This window comes from Pinus tabuliformis, chromosome X (genome assembly GCF_031772625.1).
Source record: "Pinus tabuliformis cultivar Carrire ecotype Pingquan chromosome X, CPIR1, whole genome shotgun sequence".
Taxonomy (NCBI): Eukaryota; Viridiplantae; Streptophyta; class Pinopsida; order Pinales; family Pinaceae; genus Pinus; species Pinus tabuliformis.
This window is the reverse complement of record NC_142308.1, coordinates 1,010,774,930-1,010,783,319: the sequence shown is the minus strand read 5'-3', so window position 1 is coordinate 1,010,783,319 and position 8,390 is coordinate 1,010,774,930. Positions and strand designations below refer to the sequence as shown.

Genomic DNA, 8,390 nt, shown 5'->3' with positions numbered 1-8,390 from the left:
ATATTAAATCCTTTTTTTCTTCACAATTTGCCTTACCCAATATAGCAGTATACTAAATGAGGAATTCTTCAATTCTCGAGGATAAATTGTGTGCTCATTTACCTATTTACCACCCAATTTTCCATCAATCATGTTACTCTGGGCATAATCAAATGTTGCAACCACAAATTTTCCATCAACAAGTAAGCAACAACTAAAATAGAAAGTTTCTCATAGAGTTTTCTCATTTTTTTTTCAAATAATCTTTTATCTAATATTTATTCTATTATGTTTAGGGATCTAGTTTTTCAAGATGATCTTTCAAAATTTTCTACTCCTTTAGTGTATCTTTAAACTTGTAATGTATCTTTAAACTTTTAAAGATAATTGCTAGTTTATAAATAAAAAAGCATGGAGGTGGATATGTAACTTTTGGATTTATCAATTTTTAAGGAATCAAATTTATAGAATTAATATAAATATGTAATTTTGAATCTTAAATTTCTACCTTTTTCGAATTTTTAGAAAAAAAACTACATTTCCCCAAACATGATGATAAATGTAAAGTTCAATGAATCTATAATAATCTTTAAACCGTTAAACCCTTTATAAAATTTAAATAAAAATCCAAATTCAACAACTATAAAAGCTAAATCAGAATTCAAATTTAATGTTAATATATCTCAGCAAATCAACTATATTTATATTGTGATATACTAAAAAAGAAATTACAATCAAGATGAGATAATTTATATTTATTTTATTGTTTTCATTGTTATACCGGCTATGACTTGTGATACAAGCTATCGGAATGATAGAGAAGCGTTTGATTCTCAGAGAGTCACTAAATGGAATTATGTAATGATTTGATCTTCTCACAAAGAAAACACTGATAAAATAAAAGAAGACAGTACACAGAACAATCCAATGCGGTTCAGCCATCATCTGTAGTTCTACTTGTTGTCTACGTTTATCAATTTGATGTTTGTGGCAGTGTTGCGACCAGAATATTTGAAAGGTTTACCCTTTCCGACATAACCATCAATCAGATGAAGATAAACCTTTAGACTGTGGGCGTAAGCAGGATCGAGGTTACGTTTGTCGTGGTTGTCAAGAATGATTTGCACACCGACATGAAAATATGTCCAAGGAAGCCAGTCGAACAGTTTGCTCAACCATCCACATGACTTCTCGTTGAAAACAAGCCCAGGAACTTTTGGAACAATATCTTCCTTGTTTACCAACCGCAACACCTTCACTCCCAACTCCTCCATTCGCAGGGCGAATGTTCTATTGCCTACTCGCGGGCTTGCAAATGTAAATACAGTTACAGGTATAGGCCGTCCCGACACATTTTCGATAAGGATTCTTTTAACGTCATATGAACTTAGGGTTGCGAGAGCAGCTCCCAAGCTGTGCCCAGTTAATGTTACGCTCAGACTTCCCTGCTTGTATTTATCTACCAGTCTAAGAATTTCTAAAATAACAGTATATCTAGCGGATTTTGAGTTCTCTCCATGAGAGATGTAACAGCTTAAAAATCCCTCCTCCACTCGGACGCCGCTGTCGATGAAATGAGCAGTAGTTGATAATCCGGCTCGGACGCCCTTGCGGTTGAAACGAGAAATTGCTAATCCGGCAGGAACTAAGATGTCCCTAGCATCCTCTATCCATTCTTGAAGCGTTTGGGTTCCCCTCCACGCTACTACAATATCTCGCCGCCCTAGTCTTCGTATCTCTTCAGCATCTGTGCAGACTGCAATAAAGCCAATCCAAACAGATTGCTCTATTTGCCTCCCCAGTGCATCAGTTTCTGCGTACAAATACTTGGTCACTTCATAGCCCTTAGGGCAGCACTGCAAATCACCGGCCATTTCATAACTTTGGAAGAATTTATCGGGGCTATACTTACACCCACCATAATCATTCATGGAAAGGTCAGAATCAAACGCATCATAGCATAACTCTGAAAAATCACCATATCTGAGAATCTCAGCTTTCAATACTGGATTAATGGGATCTAATAACCCATTCCACGAGTTTGATCCCTGAATATCTTTCCACATATCAGCAAGGGCCATATTTTTGTACCCATTGGGGGTTATCAACTCTTCATGCAAACGAGGGAAGCTTTGATTTGTCAAAGACAAAGGGCTCTTCCTTCGTAGAAATGAAAACAAGTGACGTAGGATTCGATCCATAATTTCTGAATCTGAAAATATAGAAGTGGTGAGATACGGGGTAGGCTGATGATGTGTTAGACTCTGCAGTTGTATGCAAGCTGAACTCTTATCTGCTATGCTAATCTCAATGTGCATATCACGATACGCTGAATGACATTATATAGGAGAGATCAGAGTTCAATATGATGTATCTGGATATCATACACTAAATTCATGTGCAGCAGGACGATCAGTTTCGCCAATTTGAAAAATTTGACACGGTCCGATGAGGATAAGAATTCCACCGTGTTGCTTGACATTGACTGAGAATTCATTGTTTGCGCCCATATTCTGATTCGAATAATTCAAACGTGCGTACGTCTCAGTGATAATTTCATGTCGTAATACCTGATGTCGTGTCTAAATATCTACCCTCTCTTTCCGTCCATTTCATGAACTTTTAGGAAGTTTTCTTTGCCACTGACTATCTACCACCTGTATTACTTGCACGTTGCATATTTTTTCACCTGCGCGCCTGTTCAACCGATATCTCCATATCAGTTTTTTTCTCATGTTGGTGAATTGCCCGTGTTTCACTGAGGTCTCTTTCTATGGTTACGTCTCCACTGGCCACATCGGATCCAGAATGACGATGTAGAGACTCAGAGAGTACTAATATGAAACGCAGTCCTACGACAGAATGCCAGAAAAGCTGTGACCATACACGAACGAAACCATCTTGATTTGACCCTTTTATCTTCTGTGTCCAAAACGAAAAGAAATTACTAAATTGCGACGGTACGGATACTACAGCGCAGGTTTTAATGTGGAATATGGAAATCGACAAAAGGATAAAAGAATGAATTCTCTTGAGCTTCTATCCAGCAACTGTCATCAATTTTATCACGGCAGAATGGGACAAACAATTTTAAAATAGTGTTTTAAGTTTTAACATGTATGTACGTAGTTGGCATCCGAGAGCTCAGTACTATTATATAGGAGAGCTCTTAGTTGAATACGATATATCTGGGTATTATACAGTAAATTCAGTTGCAGCAACAAGCGTGAATTTGAATATGGAAAATTTGACATTGTCGTATGAGGATAAGAATTCCACCTCGCTGCTAGACTGAGAATTCATTGTTTAAACATAAGTAGAATAGGTGCTCAAATTTGCGTACGTCTCAGATATAATTTCATGTCTTAACATCTAATGCCGTGTGTAAGTATCCACCTTCTCCTTCCGTCCATTTCATGAACTTTGGGAAGTTTTCTTTGCCGTTATCTTATACCTCTAATGCTTACTCGTTTCACATGCGCCTGTTTAACGGACAACTCCGTATTGGTGTTTTTAATCATTTGGTGAATTGCACGTGCTTCATTGAATTTTGAAGGTGTCTTTCTATGGTTCCGTCGCCACTGCCCACATCTGACGGAGAAGGAAAACGAAGAGAGTATTATCATGAAACCGAGTCACATCTCTGAGAGTGACGAAACCATCTCTGTTTTGGCATTCTATTTTGTGTCTCCAGGACGAAGAGAAGATAGCTAAAGCCGTAGTCTACCCCGTTTTAAAATTTGTTTTTAAAATCATGAAAATTTGGATAAGATTTCGATGGAATCTGCCATGAATTTTTTGTAAATCTAAATTACAATTATTAAATTTCAAAATTTTAGATAACTTGTAAATAATTTAAATTTTTAGTAATACTAATTCTATTTCCACTATTATAAACTACCTTTAAACATTAGTACCTTCAAACATTTAGTAGTTAAACTACTTTGCAACATTTTTACTCAGAAATTTAATTTTCTTTGAAAATTGGGTAAAATTTTGATGGAATCTGCCATGAATTTTTGTAATTTTAAATTACAATTATTAAATTTCAAAATTTTAGATATCCTGTAAATAATTAAAATTTTTAATAGTACTAATTCTATTTCCACCTTTATAAACTATTTTCAAACATTTCTACTACTACCTTAAAATTACTGCTTTGCAATCTTTTTACTAAAAAATTTAATCTTTGCCCAAAAAGTGATGGAAATTCCAGTCATATTTTAAAAAAATCTGGCAAAGATTTTTGTAAATCGAAGTTAGATGTGTTAAACTTCAAAATTTTAAGTGTTTTAAACGCTTTTGATGGTGCTGAATCCATTTCCACTATCAAAAACACGATTCAAACACTACCGCTACAAAAAATTTTGAATTTTTTTGCGTAAATTCCAACCCTCCGTCTCCATAGACGACTCACGAAAACTAAATGGCTATGTTACGGCCTCTACGGACAGACAAAAGAGAGTTTTAATGTGGAGGGGAAACCACCAAAGTGATAAAGAGTGAATCATCAGAGTTTCATCCAGCCCGCGTCATCAATTTTATCGATAAAACTCTGATCATATTTAAAATTTTAGCATGGGACAAAAGCTTCGATTTAAAGTTATGATATACCTAGAATTTGGAGGATGGGATAAAAGCATTATTGATCGGGAGCATCCACCCTCTGACCGTTTCTGCAACCGATCCGCTTCACGTCTCTCAGTTTTGTCCATCTGCTCAATATTTGAGGGTTTGATGATGCTGTTTCATTTGCTTTGTTCTTTTATGTTTAGTTAGTAACATTTTCTGTTTATGGTTTAGCTAATAAGTTATTTTTGTTTAGTTAATACAGGGAGCAGTGCTCTTTGACGGGAATTAGTAGTAATCTGTAAATTTTTGTTCTTTCTTTTCCTCCCTCGATTCGAGGTTGGAAGGACATAAGAATAGATATGTGGAGAGAAGGAAAGTGATTCTTTTGATGGTGTTTTGTTGTGATTTTAATTATTCCGAGGATATTAATTATTATTAATTTTATAATAATTATTTATTGATTTTTTTGTTTTTATTTTTTTTAAAGATGTATATTGGTTTATGTTGATGTTTCTTTTATTGTGTTTTAAGAAAAAAATTTGATGCATGTTTGTAAATATATTTATATTTTGTAATTAATTGTTTTGTAAGTTATTTGATATTATAGTTTGTTTTTAGATGGCTTGTAGTAGATTAGGAAGTGTCCAGAGGTGAAGCATTCTATTAGATTTGTAATAGAGAAAATAATGATAGCCCAGAGGGGAATTCATTGGGGAAGAATGGGTTGGAGAAATGAAGTGGAAAGAAAATGAGGATTTTGAAGAAGAGTTGGAAGTTCAAGGGTTTTGGTTGGGGTCATAGATCCATGGAGAGGCTTATTGAAGCTATAGCCAAACAAGGAACAACAACTATGCTTGAAGTACCTGATCTTATAGGAGAATTAAATTTAGAATTGTTTATGGATTGGATATAGGAGTTAAAGAATACTATGATATGTAAGAAATTGAGGAAACTAATCCATGAAGGGTCAAATTTCTATCGTACAAAATGAAGTGTCACGACACTCTAATGTGGGAGAAATCACAGAATGTTTAGAAGAATCAAGGAAAAGAGAAGATCAAGATGTTACCAAAGATGCTAAAACATTTGAATGCTAAATTTATTCCCTTAGATTATCAACAAAGGATTTTTAGAGAGTATCAAATTCTAAAATAAAATTGTTTATCCATCCTACTCTTAATGAAGAAATTTTGAGGTTGCAAATCATCACTGGTTTGCAAGAGGATTATGAGCATCTGATAACAAGATACATCAATTCTCTTGGATTTCAAGTCTAAGATGACTTTACCATTATCAAATTGAATTCCGTGGATGAAGTATATTAGTTTTTCTTGAAAGCATAGGAAAGTTTGAGTAGGAAGGACAAAGTGGCAATGAAATGGGTGGTAAAAAAAATAAGTAGAGGAAGGGGAAGATTTTTCCAATCCTACCAATGAAGAACAAGCATTGGATAATGTTAAGCTATATTTTCAAAGTAGGGGAGGAGGACGATCATTTTCTTGGAGTTGGAAATTGTTGAAGTTTTATATATGCAGTGAACCCCATAAGGTTGTATATTTTCCACAAAATTCGAAAAGGGTGACGGTAGCTTAAGAAGGAGAAGGGAAGGAACTTTGAACAGAAGAAGTGTAGGTAGAGAGAGGAGAGAATTTGATGTTGAGGAGGACCTTGATCTATGGGAATAAAGTAACTCATAAATAGTATTAGAAGAGGAAGAATAAGTTTAAGAAAAAATGATACAAGGACTGTTGGAATAACGGTTTCTATTACAATAGAACCCGTAGGTGTTAGTAAATAGATCCCCAGAATTAATAGATCCTTGAGAGGCAGTTAAGCAGATGTCGTGAAACACATGTGGAGTGTTGGATTGTCCAATGCACAATAATATCCACTCTAGCATGAGTCGGAGGTGTTTTGAACTTGAGAAATTTGACTTTGATGCCTCTTGTTAAAATCACACTTTCCATTACACCAAAACTTGCAGGCATTAGTAAAGAAACTATCACCATAGTTAATAGATCCTAAAGTGTCGGCTAAGCACATGTTGTGAAGCATGTAGGGAACATTAGATTATCTAATGCTTAGAATGGACAAGGTGTGCAAGGTGATTTTAGATGGAGGATCTATTGATAAGTTGGTAACTACAAATGCAGTGAAAAATTTACAAATTTCTTACATTCCAAAATCACATCCCTATACTATTTCCCTTGTTGAAAAAGGATAAAAGTGTTTTGTAAGTCAATCTTGTTTTGTTGACCTCAAAATTGGTCCTTATTTAGAAAAGGTTTTGTGTTACGTAATTCCAAAGGATACTTTTGACTTACTATTAGGTATATCTTAGCAGTATGATTGGAATGTAGTTGACCATGGCAAAGAAAACATATATGAGATACAAGATGAAGGAAAATGCCAAATTTTGAAGCCTTTTAATGAAGATGAGTCATCAAAATTAATAACTCTATCATTGATTAACATGGGTTGGAAGAAATTTTCCTAGGAATCAAAGGGTGAGATTTGTTATCTATTCTACCCTCAAGAAAAGAATGAACGATGTAAAAAATACCCCTTTATAGGTGTAGAAATTACTTCCGCACTATCCAAATTTGATACCATCCAACTTACTAGCTGTCTTATCTCCTCCAAGGGCCATTACTCATCCATTTGATTTGGTTTCTAGTGCGAAACTTCCAAATCAGGATACCTATAGGATGACTCCTCTAGAAAATGAGAGAGAAGATCACATAATCTTACCTTATAAATAATCCTCTAGAAAAAAATCTTACCTTATAAAATTTGATGAACCACTTAAAAAAATGGAACTTAACCAATATATTTGTTAAACAGCATGGAAAGTGAGCCCATCTACAAAATTTAACTCCTAAATATTGAAATTTAACTTTCAAACAAAACTTATAACAAATATGAAAATATCTCATAGTTAAAATAGTGCACCAATTAAAAATAAGTTTCTAACATGTGTAAAATGTGAATCATGACAAAAGAAACTCTGAATGTCCTTATATTTTTTTTCAATGTGATGGAAATATATTATTCCTTTTCTCTTGCAAGGATAATTATTTGAAATCACTTGGATATAAATACAAAGAAACAAGTGTGATAGTTGCATAGTAGCATAGTCCCTATCTCTTTTGGTATTTATCGATTTGTTGTCATGATTAAGGTTGTGCGGGGCCCACATTGTGTCCCACCCTTTGGCCTTTTTTTGGTTTTTTTTTTTTCCAATTTTTGTTTTTATTTTTCTTCTATTATTAAATCTTTTTAATTTTATTTAATTTTTTATATTTTTTTAAATCGGGCCCTGGGGTGGCGGGGTCTGATTCCAAGAATTGGTGCCTGCCACCCGAGGTTTTCTTTTCAATTTTTTGTTTTTTTTTTTTATTTTTTTTTAATTCTTTACTTTTTTTTTTAATGATTTGTATTATAATATTTTTATTTTTATTTTTTTAATATTTTATTTTCATTTTGTTTTTAATTTTTTAATATATATTTTAATTTTGTTATTGTTTTTATATTCATTTTCATTTTTTAAAATGATTTTTCTTCTATTTATTTATTTATTTATTTTTACTTCAAAAAAATATGTTTTTTATTCGTTGTTGTTAATTTTTTTCTAAAATATGTTGAATTTTTGAAATATTTTCCAATTTTTTTTTTTTTTTTTTTTTGTTTTTGTTTTTTTTTTTTTTTATTTTACGAGTAAATTTTGATTTTTTTTTCTTTAGGTTTTTTTCTTTTTTTCTTTTTAGATAATTTTTTTTATTTAAGTTTTTTTGTTATATTTTTTTATTTTTTATTTTATGTTTTATTACTTATTATTA

General features: G+C 33.0%; 1 pseudogene; it reads right to left on the bottom strand.

Moving 5' to 3' along the window:
• Positions 1–932: 932 nt before the first annotated feature.
• Positions 933–2,060, bottom strand: LOC149143181 (phospholipase A1-Igamma2, chloroplastic pseudogene; annotated as a pseudogene).
• Between the last annotated feature and the right edge of the window lie 6,330 nt (positions 2,061–8,390).